This window comes from Cibotium barometz, chromosome 13, assembly GCF_041138505.1.
Source record: "Cibotium barometz isolate CiBa-2024 chromosome 13, ASM4113850v1, whole genome shotgun sequence".
Classification (NCBI taxonomy): domain Eukaryota; kingdom Viridiplantae; phylum Streptophyta; class Polypodiopsida; order Cyatheales; family Cibotiaceae; genus Cibotium; species Cibotium barometz.
Genome location: NC_141058.1, coordinates 41,004,923 through 41,021,355, shown reverse-complemented (window position 1 = coordinate 41,021,355; position 16,433 = coordinate 41,004,923).

Here is a 16,433-nt window from a genome sequence, read left to right as displayed (position 1 = left end):
GCACGCACAAAATGCCAGTTCTTGAAGCCATCAAACTCAAGGAATAGCTTAGATGGCTATTAGAACAAGGGTTTGTAAGACCCAGTGTTTCACCTTGGGGTTCTCCAGTTCTTTTTCAGAAAAAGAAAGATGGAACGCTAAGACTCTGTGTGGACTACAGAGGTCTCAATCAGCTGACAGTTAAGAATAAGTATCCTATCCCCAGAATTGATGAGCTTTTGGACAGGCTAAGTGGAGCCCAGATCTTCAAAAAGATAGATCTCAAATCAGGGTATTATCAGATCAGGGGATTAATGAGCAAGATACTCTTGCTTGTCCAAGTACCATATTGAAACTTAAGCATGTCTAAGATGATCTCAATGGGAGCTAGAGGAGTGATTGAATCTCTCCAAAATGGGCATTCCTCTCAATTTTTAGAAAATTTTAAATTTTAATTAGTTTACTTAATCCCTCTTTGTACCCACTAATCAATGGATGAATGCAAGAAGGCTTGAAGGAGTAGTAAGTATACCTGATTATGTTGCATTCATGCTTCGATTTGAAGGAGGTTTTGGATTCATAAGAGAGGTTAACTTATTTTTATTAGCATGCTGAAAATAGGAGTTTCTTACTCATTAGCTTGTATGAGCATACCTCTTCCCCATAGGTATGCCGAATATATGCTTTCCATTGGGGCTATGTGAGCATGGTTCAAACTTGATATTGAAGTTTTCCCATTTAATGGTAACTCTAATATTTTTCCTACAAGGATTTATAATGACTAACAAGTGTATTTTTCTCACCAAATATGGGGTTTTGTCATGTATATATATTAAGTGCGATAAGTACCCTCGCTTACATAGAGTCGTATTTGCTTAAAGTAACCTTGGCGTTGAAATGTAACGCTCTTTCTTAGGTTGGATCTAAGAAGTCTCTTTTTTCCATGATTGCATAAAGTATGCATTTTTTAAAGTTAAGTTTTAGTCATCGTATGTTAGGGATTTGTCATGGGAGCTTATCTTTTGTTGTACATAGAGTCTTTATGTCCATCATGCTTATCTAGATTGACATCCGATACTTTCCATTTTTGAAGGATTACTTTTGTAAAGGTTGCATATCTAAGAGACATCTTATGTTTAGATTGATCCAAACATTATTGAGCTTCTATGTAACCCTTGTTTTCTAAATATGACTTGGTACTTTCCATAGATATGATCCAAACATTATTGAGCTTCTATGTAACCCTTGTTTAGATTGATCCAAACATTATTGAGCTTCTATGTAACCCTTGTTTTCTAAATATGACTTGGTACTTTCCATAGATATGATCCAAAAGTTTATTCATAAATAAGTTACCTTCTTCTCATCATAAAAGACATAGTTACTTTTAAGACTAAACTTGCAGATATAACTTTTTGCTATACTTATGGTAGTCATCTAACTAATGATGAACTCTTCAAACATGGTGGTATATTCACTTACTCTTGCTTAGATATAAGAAATCTAGATTGCTTGAATTTCACTTCATGAGAATTTACCTATTCAATCTAATCTTTTGAATGTAACAAGATTGTGCGCTGCTTGAGTATTGAGAACTTATGGACAACATATAGTACCAACAAGATTGTGCAATGCTTGAGTATTAAGAACTTATGGACAACATATAGTCCCAACAACCTGCTTCTCTCATTATCCCAAGGTTGGTATTAGGGTATGGATATTGTCTTATGATCACTTGAGTTGTCTGTTATTACTTAGATGAAAGTAATACAATGATGGCCTTAAGCCTAGCATTGATAAGTATGTCCAAATCTTAGTTGTTAATAGTTCAAGTTTCATGACTTATGCCAAAAGAATTTTAATCTCTTTTCTTAAAAACATGCACCAAGGTAGAAGGTAGAACTAAGTGATGGGAAAACCTTTTTCTTTCAAGAACATGGTAATACTCTTGTAAGCAAGCATGACTATAAGCAAACATGGTAATACTCTTGTAAGCAAGCATGACTTCGCAAGTTTGACTATAAGTTTCTGAAACCTTGCATCATTTAGGAGTTCCCATAAGCTTGTCTATATGTCCCCACTTTCTCATTTTAATATTGTTTATGAAGTTCTTGAATGCGTTCAAAGTCGAATAACTTACGGCTCAAGGTCGATGGTTCTTTTCTATGCTTTAAGGTTAATTAAATGGTGAGTAATGAAGTTCGTGATTGTTTTCAATCCATTCAAGTTATGCTAGTGATCTTTTTGAAAAGGGAAGAAACAGAAGTTGAGGTAGAATAATTTAAGAACCTTAGAAAACATTAAATGTTCCCATAGAGCAAGGTGGAAGTTCTAAGATAAGTTCTAAGGTGGAAGTTCTAAGATAAGTATAAAATTTCAAAAAATAGATAGCCATAGGAATAATTTCTCTATGACTGAGCATACATAAGCAAAGTGCAATGGCACAATGGTTTATCAAGAGTAAGGGACTCTCTTAAGCCTCAAACATGTAGGAGAAATCCTTTTTCCCATAGAAAGTGAAAGGTATTCACAACATTAATTTGTGAGTAGCAAAAAGTATTTCTACAAAAGAGGAATCCTAACACTATACATAAGAGATAGACAAAGGGCTCTTTGACAAATAGGAAGACCATGTTTCACAACTAGTGATGAACAAAAAGGGGGTAAGAGTAACACAACAAACAACAATAATTTTTGTTCTATTAAAAGTGCTAATTTGAGTTCTCTAGAATAAACCTAGTCTAGAGTTAGTTCAAGGGTCTAGGTGGTACATAACCAAAGAAAACAAACCAAGTGATAATCCCAATGTGGTAGTATTTGACTCAAAAATCCACTGTTAAAGGTAACGGGTAAACCAAGTGGGTGTGAAGATAAAGCTAAACTAAACCTATTTTATGCTAAGTGATCTAAGATGACGGACTTGGATTGTGAAGAAGGCTTGTGGAGTGACTCACAAAGTCATATAGAGATTCCCTATATTGTTGACAGACTTGTGGCGTGACTCACAAAGTCACTATAGAGATTCCCTATATTATTGACAAGCCTATCCCAAGTAAATGAATTTCTAAGTTTTGGTTTGTGTGTAAGGACTTGGCTATGTTGCACAATTATGTTGTGAAGATAAAGTTAAACTAAACCTATTTTATGCTAAGTGATCTAAGATGATGGACTTGGATTATAAAGAAGACGTCAGGGACTCTCCCACTATCATCTCTTTGGATTTGACTACAGGATCCAGGTTGGTTCTTCCCAGTTGAATTATTGTTTCATTCCTTGAAAAGTGGGAATAGAAAGAGCGAGATTAAATAGAGGTCTAATGATCTGAGAAGTTTGAAAAGTTAGGGAACCTATCTAAGATAACGATCCTTGAGAAGGATTATTGAGGCCCTTCACTTTGGTTGATTAAACCGTGTGAAATCAAGGAGCCAAGTAATGATTGTGAATTTTGGTGTTTAAAAAGAAAAGTTGTTATTAGCTATTTGGTGAATTATTGTTTGGTAAAAGAATGATCTCATCTCGATAAGGAGATAAGTGATGGTTCTCTGAGAAGTATATGCCATCTCGTAAAGTGAATTCCCTGAGTGGCATTGGCTATTGACCATGAGTCATTCTCATGGAGACCAACTGTCAAGGCCAAGACCTTCCTCGGTATATTCGTGGAGGCTTATCTTGACATGGGACTAAGAGTGGTGTCCATAATTAATCATCTACATAGGTTGGGACCCCTTGGGTAGCCACTAGGGTCTTGTTGACATGGGACCACGGGTGGTTGCCGTGATCAACCATCTACAGAGGTTGTATCTCCTTTGGTAGAGTCATTGAAAAGGGAGCTCTCTTGGATGAAATTCCCAGGATATATTGGTTTGGACCTAGGTGTTGTAACCGGGATGGGGCAAAGACCTCAGCATCTTTCTCTTCCTAATCAAGTAGTGCCTCAAGATAAGCATCTTTCTGCAGCAAAGTCCAATGCGAAGTATCATGTGGCTTGATCAGCTTTAGGGATTCACTTGGCCACAGACTAAAGATCCTTTTGGACAAACCAACCAAATTACTTGAGTTGGAGCCGAAGCACACGATGGTTGGTTGTAGCCACAAAAAAACTCAACAAACATTAAATAGAAAGTAAGTAAGCACAAGAAGAAGGTTCTCATGATTGCAATTGTGTGTTCAGCCTACAAAGGAATGCTTCCTCCCCCCAGAGATCAAATAAACACAACTACACCAGTCCACCACAAGGCATCGCCAAAACAAGCCAGCAGCCAAGGATCTTGAAAACCAAGATGCCTGATACCTTGCTAGAATGCACAAGCATGGAAGCAAAACACAAGATGCCTGATACCATGCACAAGCATGAAAGCAACCATACACAACCAAAACACAAGATGCCTGATACCATGCACAAGCATGGAAGCAAAACACAAGATGCCTGATACCATGCATGTTTTGGTTGTGTATGGTTGCTTCCATGCACAAGCATGGAAGCAGCCATACACAACCAAAACACAAGATGCCTGATACCATGCACAAGCATGGAAGCAAAACACAAGATGCCTGATACCATGCACAAGCATGGAAGCAAAACACAAACAACCATACACAACAGTAGAATACAAAGATCACATAATAGATGGGAAACAGAATCTATTAGACATGCGAGAGTACAATGATGAGAGGTTATATACAACTGATGTAGCACATTCATGCTCTCCTCCTCCTCATCTCTCAAGAGCTAACAAGCTCAGACTCTAAAGAGTCAAGATAGGAGCTCATGTAGAAAAAGTAGCTTTTTCTAGAGGTGGCAATAAAATTTCCCACCTTATAGTAGCACCATTGTCTAGCCCACTACTAGTATTTCTCATGTTTATCTATCAAGGATATGCCTTGGACCATCCCCTAACCCTCCACTTGTTACAGAGCTATACCGCAAAGTGCCCATGGAATACATGCGTCTAGTAACATGCTCATTTTCAAAGGAGACATCTGCCTCAAGTAAAAGGTGCACCCATGGTTGAAAACTACCAACTAGCATTTATATCCAAAAGGTGCACCCATGGTTGAAAACTACCATGCTTGGTGCTCTTTATTGAACAACCCATGTGCAGAGGTCGATGCAGAGTAGGTAGTTCTCAATGCCCGCCAATTTACTATGCATGCTACCTTGGGAAATGATATATTAAACCATGGCACAATGCAATGGGTTCATGGAGGGGTTCATGGAGAAGGCCTTGCTCTAATGTGGACCATGTACAAAGCTATGCAGGCTAGTCCATTGGCTACCACTTATAACCTAATCAGTGTCATATTTGTCTATCACCAGATCGCATACTAAATTGAAGAGCAAAAGGCAGCCAATGGCTTCTTCTTTACCACCACACATGTTTCCTATCCCACCTTTGATAGGGTTGAAGGTGATGAGGCCTTTGATTTCATTGATGAGCTCGATAAAAAGGATTACTTTGATAAGTACCATAAGTCAGGAGGGAGAGACCCTGAAGAGCACATATGTAGACACTGAAGAAGGGGACAGGGAGACACCTGCAATAAGATGCTGAGACATCTAGGGAGCAGCCCCCCCACAAGATGCTGAGACATCCAAGGAGCAGCCCCCCAACAAGATGCTGAGACATCTAGGGATAAGCCGCGGCCAGATAAGGAACAAGGAGAGGGGCCCCAAGATGCCCTAGATTCCCAAATCTCAACAATGAGCCCTTTAATGAGCCACCATCGCCACAAGAAGCCTAAAAGCCACTAGAAGAGGGTGAGGTCTTGCCTACTCTTAATCAAAGAGTCACACCTCAATGGGTGGGAGACCCCCTCCCAGGATCTTTCAACCCCCTTAACCTATTCTTTAAAGTAGAAGAAAGGCTACCAGATGACATTCCATGGGACCTCTATCTAAAATTATGATGATACCATTTACAGGCTGGTGAAGGCCCTTCCCCAGAGAACTAGCCCATACTATACATAGACTCGAGGTCCCACTGATGTCATTATACCTAGAGAAACCTTTCAAGGGGTGGCTACAGAAGACCCCAATAGAAGAGAACCAATTCATACTATACATAGACTCGAGGTCCCACTGATGTCATTATACCTAGAGAAACCTTTCAAGGAGTGGCTACAGAATACCCCAATAGAAGAAAGAGGTGGATACAGGAAGCCAATAGATGAGACTGAGCATTCAATAGTGCCAAGATGAAGAATCAACCAAGATGGTAGCTCCACTACCTAAGGAACTTGGACTAGTTTGGCCCATGTGTACTGTGATATACTAGTAACACAAAGGATCAATCCCATGTACATGTCACTATGCAAGCATGTGCACATGTAGTGGAAACATTATGAAGCAAAACAATAAGATCAATCCATTATTTCTCAGCTTCCTAGAGTTCAAAAAAATAAGATCAATCCATTATTTCTCAGCTTCCTAGAGTTCAAATCCCCATCTTTCGGCATGATCTCAATAGAGGTTGTATATATGGGCAGATCACATAGTTCATCGCGTGTCCTATCATGAGGTCCCTGCCGACATCACAACCCAAGCATCCGTTAAGTTCTTGGCCACCATCAAGATTCGCCTCCAAGACTTCAAAGAGGAGAAGGTCCACATGCAAGACTTCAAAGAGGAGAAGGTCCACATGCAATGGCACAAATACGATGAATCCCATGTCCAGGCCTTTCCTTGAACATTAACATCGATGGACCCACACTCCGATAGTTCGCATGCATGCAATTCTTGAAAGCCTTTTGGATGTGAGATTTTGAAGAGTTCATCCTCTCTAGATATAACTTTTGTTCACTCGTTAACAATGGGAAGCCACTCCAACTTTGTATTACTCGCAATAATGGGAAGCCACTCCAACTTTGTATTCACTCGTTAACAATGGGAAGCCACTACAACTTTGTATTCACTTGTAATAATGGGAAGCCACTCCAATGCTTGAAGGCAGTGCAATACTTCCACATGATGCAGAGGTTATCACAAAGATGACAAGTCAATGGCGCGTTAACGTGGACAAGTCCCATGAGGGATGCACTTCGCGAATTATGGTCAATGGTTTTTCGAAGTCTACTAACATGAACAACAGGATGTACTCAAGAGCTCTTCGAAAACTCAAGTTTGTATGCTATGCTACCAATATTCTTAAGGATTTTAAATGCACGGCAATATCTAGGAGAAAGCTTTTGACACTTTCCCATCTTGATAGTCTCTGACTTCAGAGGCACTTTCAAGAAAACAAAATCAGCCTCTTTAAAGGTCACTTCTTTGTGGCTCTTGTCAGCATATGTTTTTGCACGACCTTGTGCACTACAAATGTTATCGTTTGCTACTTTTAGCATATCTTGCATGTCTTTAAGGAAATCCTTGACAAACTGAATCTTCTCCTTTTGTAGCCCTACAGCCCTAGGAGATCTTGGTTGGAAACCATACATTAACATGTCTTTAAGGAAATCTTGGTTGCATGTCTTTAAGGAAATCCTTGACAAACTGAATCTTCTCCTTTTGTAGCCCTACAGCCATAGGAGATCTTGGTTGGAAACCATACATTAACATGAATGGACTAAATCCAGTTGAATGTTTCAAACTATTATAAGCAAACTCCAAATCTGGCAGCAGGTACTCCTCCCAATTGGATTGTTTTTTATTGACATACACTCGAAGCATGTCCTTTAACACTTGGTTGAGTCTCTTGATCTGACCATCAGATTGCAGATGATCAGCCGTACTCATACTCATAGTAGTGTCCAACTTTTTGAAGACTTCCCTCCAAAAGTGACTATCAAATTTTCTATCCATATATGAAATTATATCTATGGGCAGGTCATATAGCTTGTAGAGATGCTCGATAAACAACCTACATAACTCAAGAGTTTCCACCTTCTTTTTAGCAGGTATAAGTTTGACCATCTTAGTCAATCTGTCAACCACTACCCAAACTGAATCATTCCCTCAAGTCGTTTTAGGTAAACTAGTGATAAATCCATGGAAATACTCTCCCATTTTCCTTTGGGAAAATTTGATGGATGTAGCAAACCTCTAACCTTGAGGCACTCATGTTTATTGACTTGACACTTTTACATTTCAACACAAAGTCCTGGATGTCCTTAAACAAACTTGGCCAATAAAACTGTATTTTAACTAGTGCATAGGTCTTTTGTATCTTGGGATGACCAGCACTCGGACTATCATGACTTTCAAAATAAGAACTTAGCGCTGAAAGTCACCAATAGTTGGTGTACAAACTCTACCCTTGTAGAGTAGGTACTCATCGTCAATGGAATAGTGTCTATAATTTTTCCCTAACGAACTTTATCACCACCAAATGAACCAATGTCAAGTGGTTGTGAAGGGTCTAGCTCTCTATCTCGGTACATAACCCAAGTCTTTTCGGACTAGTTCTCACTCTACTTCTCATCGGAACCTTGGCTAATCCCTCCGGATTAGCACTCCTTTCAAACAAGGAAGGTGTATGCTGCTCTGACAAGTGCGAGCGCGTACATCAAGCCGTACCTCTGAAAAGACGACCATGCTTGCACATACCACGTAGTGAATCCAAGAATTTACTCTTGATTGTGGTGAAACTCAACTCATTCACCATCAGCGTGTGCGACTCAGCGCATTTTCCACTATGTTAAATTTACCTCTATGGTAACGGAGTTGCAAGTTAAACTCTTATAGGATCTCCCTCCATCGATATTTTCTACCTTTCAACTCATTTTGACTCAAAAAGACATTTCAGACTTTCATGGTCCGCCCGGACCTCGAAAGTAGTGCCATATAAATAATGTTACCACTTTTTTAGAGCATGAATAATAGCTAGTAACTCTTGCTCATAGGCCAAGTAGTTGCATTGGGCACAATTAAGCATTTGCTTTCAAGTACCACAATTAAGCATTTGCTTTCAAGTACCACAAGGCGTCCCCTTTACATTAAATCTACCCCTATGACCTCCCTACTTGCGTCTATGTCCAATACAAACGAATCATTGGGATCCACAATACTTAAAACAAGTGCTGTAGCTATGGCTACCTTGAGTTTTTCAAATTTTATTTTGTTGAGGATTCTCCCAACGAATAGTTTTGTCTTTTGTCCTTAACTTTAAGGGGACTACGATCCTCACGTAGTCCTCCTTGACATAATGTCGATAAAACCCTGACAAACCTAGAAAAAATTGTAATTCTTCTAGGTTCTTTGGATCCGGCCATTTGAGAATGGATTCCTCCTTCTCAAGTTCCCCATTCGCATTCCTTCTGTGGATATAATATGACCCTATCCTTGGTGAAAAATGTGCAAAAAACTCGTCAGTGTGTGGCATTGGGTATTTGTTCTCTTAATTGTAATTTGATTAAGAGAATGGTAGTCTATGCACATCCGCATAGACCCATCTTTCTTTTTTACCAAAAGAATGGGTGATGCCCATGGTGAAGAGCTTGGTCTTATAAACCCTTTCTTCACGTACTCTGCTAATTGCCGTTCCATCTCCTGTGCTTCAGAGTGGTTGGTTTTGTAAAGAAGGCTTGCTTATAGGTTTCAAACCAAGAAGCACCTCAATGCTATGGTCAATATCTCTAGATGGTAGAACACCATCGGGAAAAACATCCCTAAACTCTTGCAATAAAGAACTCAATGTAACTACGTACTTATCAGCTTTTAATGTCTCAGTTTTTGCCTTGGATTTTTGGTTTTGTTCATAAGATGACAAAACAGTGTTCAACAAACATGGAGACACTAAAGTCTCGTAGTCCTGCTGCATAGCTAGTGACACCCTTAAGACCACTGTGTCCTAAACGGTCTTATCGTGACCATTAACTAATGAGACTCTATACTTATGTTCACTCTTAGTCTTAGGTAATAACAACTTCTTAACCAACGCGCAGTTAAGGAAGCTGTGTGTGACACCACTGTGTGACACCACTGTCAATCATTGACAAGACTCTACAGCCACCTATCCTGCCATATAATCAAACCAAATCATGTGGTCTAAATGATGGCTGGCACACAACTATGTCACTATTCGTATGATAAACCATGACCTCTCTGAACTCTATGGAACAAAGAGGTAATTGCTGGATAGTATGAACCTGCCTAAAGGATTTTCCATCCTTTTTGGCATTACTGGAACTCCCTCTAGTGGCCAACTTAGGACATGATGCCTTGCTATGTCCCACCTCAAAGTAGTTAAAGCATAGATTTTCCTTCATGACTTTTTGTACTGATGTTGCTTTTGGATCTTTGCTTGGTTTTCCTCTCTAGTGTGGCATGGTTTCTTCGACAAATGCCCACCATTGCCTCTCTAATCACTCTAACTCCCCTACCCCTTGTCACTTTGAAATGACTTTCTTTTAAAATTACCACCCTTCTCATCAATTGTCTTATTAAGATTGGATTTGGATCGACGTAAAATGTCATCATAAATCTGCGCATACTTAATTGCTTCATTGAAATCTTTGAAAAAAACATCTAGTTTTGAAGTTAGAAGATATGTCCTGCCATTTAGCATCCGGGGATTCACCCTTCTTATAATGTTGCACTAAAGCCCCTTTGACATCTTCGTACGCTTGACCCTAATTTGGCTAACCTCTCCAAGTCTCTGGAGCCACCTTTTGGCATCTCCCTTCAACAACATGGACAATAGTGTCAATTTGTCCTCATCTCTATCCTTTCCAAAGGAGAAAATTACCAACTCCATCCCCAACAAAAAGTCATCTTGATCCTCATTAGAAGACTGTGGAACACGGGATAAGTCATCATTGCAGCCATCTCAACAACTGACACTTAACAACTCTACAATAATTTGAAGTGTGCCTTGAAAAGCCCTCCTCTGTAGAGACACCAAAAAAATGATGTGCCCGGGAGAACCTATTGCCCCGTCCAAAGCACACCACAGTGAGGAGGAAACTACCACCAACACCACAACCTAGCACAAACACCAAAAGAAGGCACCAATACACCCAGTTGATGTCCCCTGATCCTCAGCTGACACAATTGAACACTTCAACTCCCTCCCAACTAGCCTATCTGGCCTAGTTGCCTCTTTCAACTCTCCTTCTGGGTCAGCTTTGACCTCCAAGAGCACTGATCATTCACTTAAGAACCTCTCTTGACCTCACCTGACACCCAGCTGACCAAAAACACTCACCGCCATAGAATCGTTTGATTCTGCCTCCGAAATCCTCCGCTTGTCCTTGGTCAAAAAACTGTCCTCCAAGATCCTCTATTGTCCTCCAGCTTCAGCTGATCTTACATACATAATCCTAGGTCCTTCTTGGACACCCTCCCGACCCTCTTCCAACCTTCCTCTAACTTTCACTTTGCTGCATTCTGCCTCATAAATCTAACATAGAACCGCCTAACTCAAAAGCCTACAGTGAATCAGAATCTTCTCCAAACGTCCTCAGACATCCATAGACCCTCATGCACCTTTGAATTTGAAGGGATATCACACAATTAGCTTTTTGTTGACTACAACTAGCACCCAATTGCCTTCAAATCGAATGGCACCCAGCTGCCTCCGAATTGATTATCCGCGATGACCAACCAACTAAGGTGATATAGCTGATGCAGGCATCCTCTCCTCTATGTCAGCTAGCACTTCTAGAACGTCTAGGCACTCAAACCAGACAAGAATCCTATTCTATGGAGACTCAACTAACTCTAACGTGACTATAGCAAACCACAGGGACCCCATCAGACCACAAAGCCTTCTGATTGCTGACATTTGATCTCTGACAGACTTCCAACAATCACATGGGACTTAGGATCACTTCCCCTCAACTTAAACAAACCAAATCAAGGTTCCTACACCATCAACTAATTATATATGGTCCTTACTTGACTATGGTTGTCTCCTACACAAGCTAACCAACTCAGCTCAGACTCAACCCAGGTTAGCTCTTCGCTCACAACTTTTCCCTCAATAAAACTTTATCCAAACAACACTGTTAGAACCAAGATAAGTGAACTATTCAATTCCACACAATCTGGCCTTTTGTGAATATTTTAAAAAAATAGTGCCACACTCAACACACTCGGAGAGTTGGGGATTAAACAGATGAGAGAAAACAATAAGAAATCAAGGGCACCCCACACAATTAACCTCATCAGAAACCAGTCTTATATTCTCAACTCTATCAAGATCAACAACAACAACAAGAATTGCAGAAATAGCTTGCAAGCTTCAACCATCAAATACAAATGGGAATTGTTTTGAGTAATCCTTGATCTAATCCAAGTTCCAATAGTGATGCAATTTCAGAGGTCCTGGGACACCACCCTCCAAACAAAACTCCTTGTCACCCTTGCAACCCCTACTTTGGAAAGATCCAAGTCTCCTCTACTAGTCCCCACATCGCCTTCATCTCAAACAAAACAACTAATTTCAACAAGCTACACATAACTTCCCCAAAAAAAATAGTCCTCTCACCACTCTCTTCTTCAAAACAAAGCTCTCACACACACCACTTTCTCTCCTCCGCTTTTTCACACGATGTGCTCTCTCTCGCCATGCACACCTCAACTGTTCTACCCAACCTAGTTGGCTATTCTCCATGCAACAGTCCTCCCTCCACTTAACAGTAGTTGATAACGACTAGTTTACCAATGCGCAGGTGACCATGCAACAATCTCCTACCTTCTAAGGTTCCTAACCATACCTGATGTGTTTGGGTGGACACCTCCATTGGGCATACCCCTTTGGCACAAAAAATCCTATCAACGTGGATGACTTGTATATAACTCAACCAAGTTACATATGCATAACTTGGCATACATGCACATCTCAAAGCATCAAATCAAAATTTTAAAAATTTTCTACGCAACTTGATTGAGTTACATTAAAATTCCCAAATTAAAATTTTTGAGTTTCAATGTAACTCAACCGAGTTACATTAAAATCCACAAAATCCATTTTTTAGATATTCAAAGTAACTCGACGACTGAGTTACATGGATACCCAACTGGTGAGCACCACGTGTTATTTTCAGTAAAAAAAAGGGAAAAAATAATTTTAAATTTCCATATAACTCACCTAAGTTACATGGATACCCAACCGACAAATAACATGTGTAAATCCACCATAGCTCATCACATTGCTGTATTTTTAACAAATACTACTATTGCACAACAAGTTATAAAGGTTCCTTGACAGCAAGGTCATTTTGTAGATGATGATGTAGATTGGCTAGACTTGGATAGTGACTGTGACTAAACCCATAGTACCTGGGTTAGCACTTACTTTTACAGTCATTACATGATGTTTTTTTAGTGTTGTTTGGTGGTTAAGCCTAGAGTAGTTGGGTTGGCACACTTCTGTTGTAGTTTCATAATTTGTTCCATGTATTATTCTGTTATATTTATACATTTTTCCATTTTGGTTACGTCATCCCATTTTAGTTTCATGATTTATCCCATGTATTATTCTGTTATAAATTTATACATTATCCCATTTTGGTTACATAAAATCATATCATTGAAAATTGGGACTTTGGTACTCACATTGCACACAAATGTGGTCTGATGGTGGTGACCAAACTTTGTGAGAGTGTATATGGGGTCTAAACCCTCACTCTCGCAAAGTTGGTTACCATCGGACCACATTTGTGTGCAATATCTATGCCAAAGGCCCAATTTTCTATGCTTGCGGCCTTATAGAGCCCATTGAAAATTGGGCCTTTGGCATGCACATTGCACAAAATGTGGTTCGATGGTGACCAAATTTTGCAAAAGTAAGTTTGGGGTCCACATCCTTCACTCTTGCAAAGTTTGGTCACCATCGGGCCACATTTGTGTGCAACCTATGTGCCAAAGACCCAATTTTCTATGTGTTGTGGCCTTAGATAGCCCATAAAAAAATGGGCCTTTGGCACGTACATTGCACACAAATATGGTTTGATGATGACCAAACCTTTGCGAGAGTAAGGCTGTGGACCCCATATAAACTCTCACAAAGTTTGGTCCCCATCGGACCACATTTGTGTGCAATGTGCGAGCCAAAGGCCCAATTTTCTATGTGTTGTGGCCTTAGAGAGGCCATTGAAAATTGGGCCTTTGGCATGCACATTGCACACAAATGTGGTTCGATGGTGACCAAAATTTATGAGAGTGTATATGGGGTCCACACCCTTGCTCTTGCAAAGTTTGGTCACCATCGGACCACATTTGTGTGTAATGCGCATAACAAAGGCCCAATTTTCTATGTGTTGTGGCCTTAGAGAGCCCATAAAAAATCAAGCCTTTAGCACACACACATTACACACAAATGTGGTCTGATGGTGACCATACTTTGCGAGAGTGTATATGGGGTCCACACCCTCACTCTCGCAAAGGTTGGTCACCAGTAGACCATATTTGTATGCAATGTGCATGCCAAAGCCTATTTTTCTATGTGCTGTGGCCTTACAGAGCCCACAGAAAATTGGGCCTCTGGCACACACATTGTACACAAATGTAGTTTGATGCTAACCAAACTTTGGGAGAGTGTACATGGGGTCCACACCCTCACTCTCGTAAAGTTTGATCACCAAATCAAACCTCATTTGTGTGCAATGTGCGTGCCAAAGGCCCAATTTTCTATGCATATGGCCTTATAGAGCCCATAGAAAATTTGGCCTTTGGCATGTAAATTGCACACAAATGACTTTGCAAGAGCGAGGTTAGGGTCACACCCTCACCCTTCCAAAGTTTGGTCATCACCATCGGACCTCATTTTTGTACAATGTGCATGCCAAAGGCTCAATTTTCTATGTGTTGTGGCCTTAGAGAGCCTTAGAGAGCCTTGGGCCTTTGGCTTCTTGCACATTGCACACGAATCGGACCACATTTGTGTGCAATGTGCGTGCCAAAGACCCAATTTTCTATGTGGCTCTCTAAGGCCACAACACAGAAAATTGGGCCTTTGTTTGGTAGGCACATTGCACACAAATGTGGTCCGATGGTGACCAAACTTAGCGAGAGTATATATGGGGTCCACACCCTCACTCTTGCAAAGTGTAATCACCATTGGACCACATTTATATGTGATGTGTGTGCCAAATGTCCAATTTTCTATGTGTTATGGCCTTAACAACACTTAGAAAATTGGGCCTTTGACACACACATTGCATAGAAATGTCGTCTGATGGTGACCAAACCTTGCAAGAATGAGGGTGTGGACCCCACACTTTCTCTTGCAAATTTTTATCATCGGACCACATTTGTGTGCCTTGTGCATGCCAAAGGCCCAATTATGTGTTGTGGCCTTAGAAAGCCCATAGAAAATTAGACCGAAGACTCGCACATTGCACACAAATGTGGTCCGATGGTGACCAAACTTTTTAAGAGTGTATATGGGGTCCACACCCTCACTCTCACAAAGTTTGCGTACCACATTTATATGTAATGTGCGTATCAAAGCCCAATTTTCTATGTGTTGTGCCCTTAGAGAGCTCATAGAAAATTGGGCCTTTGGCACACACACTGCACACAAATGTAGTCTGATGGTGACTAAACTTTTCAAGAGTGTATATGGGGTCCACACCCTCACTCTCGCAAAGTTTTATTACCATTAGACCACATTTATGTGCAATGTGTTATGGCCTTAGAGAGCCCATTGAAAATTGGGCCTTTGTCACGCACACTGCAAGAGTACCATCGGACCACATTTTTGTGCAATGTACGTGCCAAAGGCCCAATTTTCAATGTGTTGTGGCCTTATAGAGCCTATTGAAAATTGGGCCACCTTTGGCACACACATTGAACAAAAATGTAGTCCGATGGTGACCAAATTTTGCAAGAGTGTATATGGGGCCCACACCCTCACTCTCACAAAGTTTGGCCACCATTGAACCATATTTGTGTGTAATGTGCATGCCAAAGGCCCAATTTTCTATGTGTTATGGCCTTAGAGAGCCTGTTGAAAATTGGGCCTTTGGCACACACATTGCATACAAATGTGGTCCAATGGTGACCAAACTTTGTGAGAGTGTATATGGGGTCCACACCCTCACTCTTGCAAAGTTTGGTCACCATCAGACCACATTTGTATGCAATGTGCATGCCAAAGGCCCAATTTTCTGTGTGTTGTGGTCTTAGAGAGTCCATTAAAAAATGGGCCTTTGGCACACACATTGCACACAAATGTGGTCTTATGGTGACCAAACTTTGCAAGAGTGAGGGTGTGGAACCCACACTTACTCTTGCAAAGTTTGGTCACCATCGGACCACATTTGTGTGCAATGTACATGCCAAAGGCCCAATTTTTTAAGTGTTGTGGCCTTAGATAGCCCATAGAAAATTGGGCCTTTGGCATGCACATAGCCCATAGAAAATGGGTTCCACACCCTCACTCTTGCAAAGTTTGGTCACCATCGGACCACATTTGTGTGCAATGTACGTGCCAAAGGCCCAATTTTTTAAGTGTTGTGGCCTTAGATAGCCCATAGAAAATTGGGCCTTTGGCATACACATAGCCCATAGA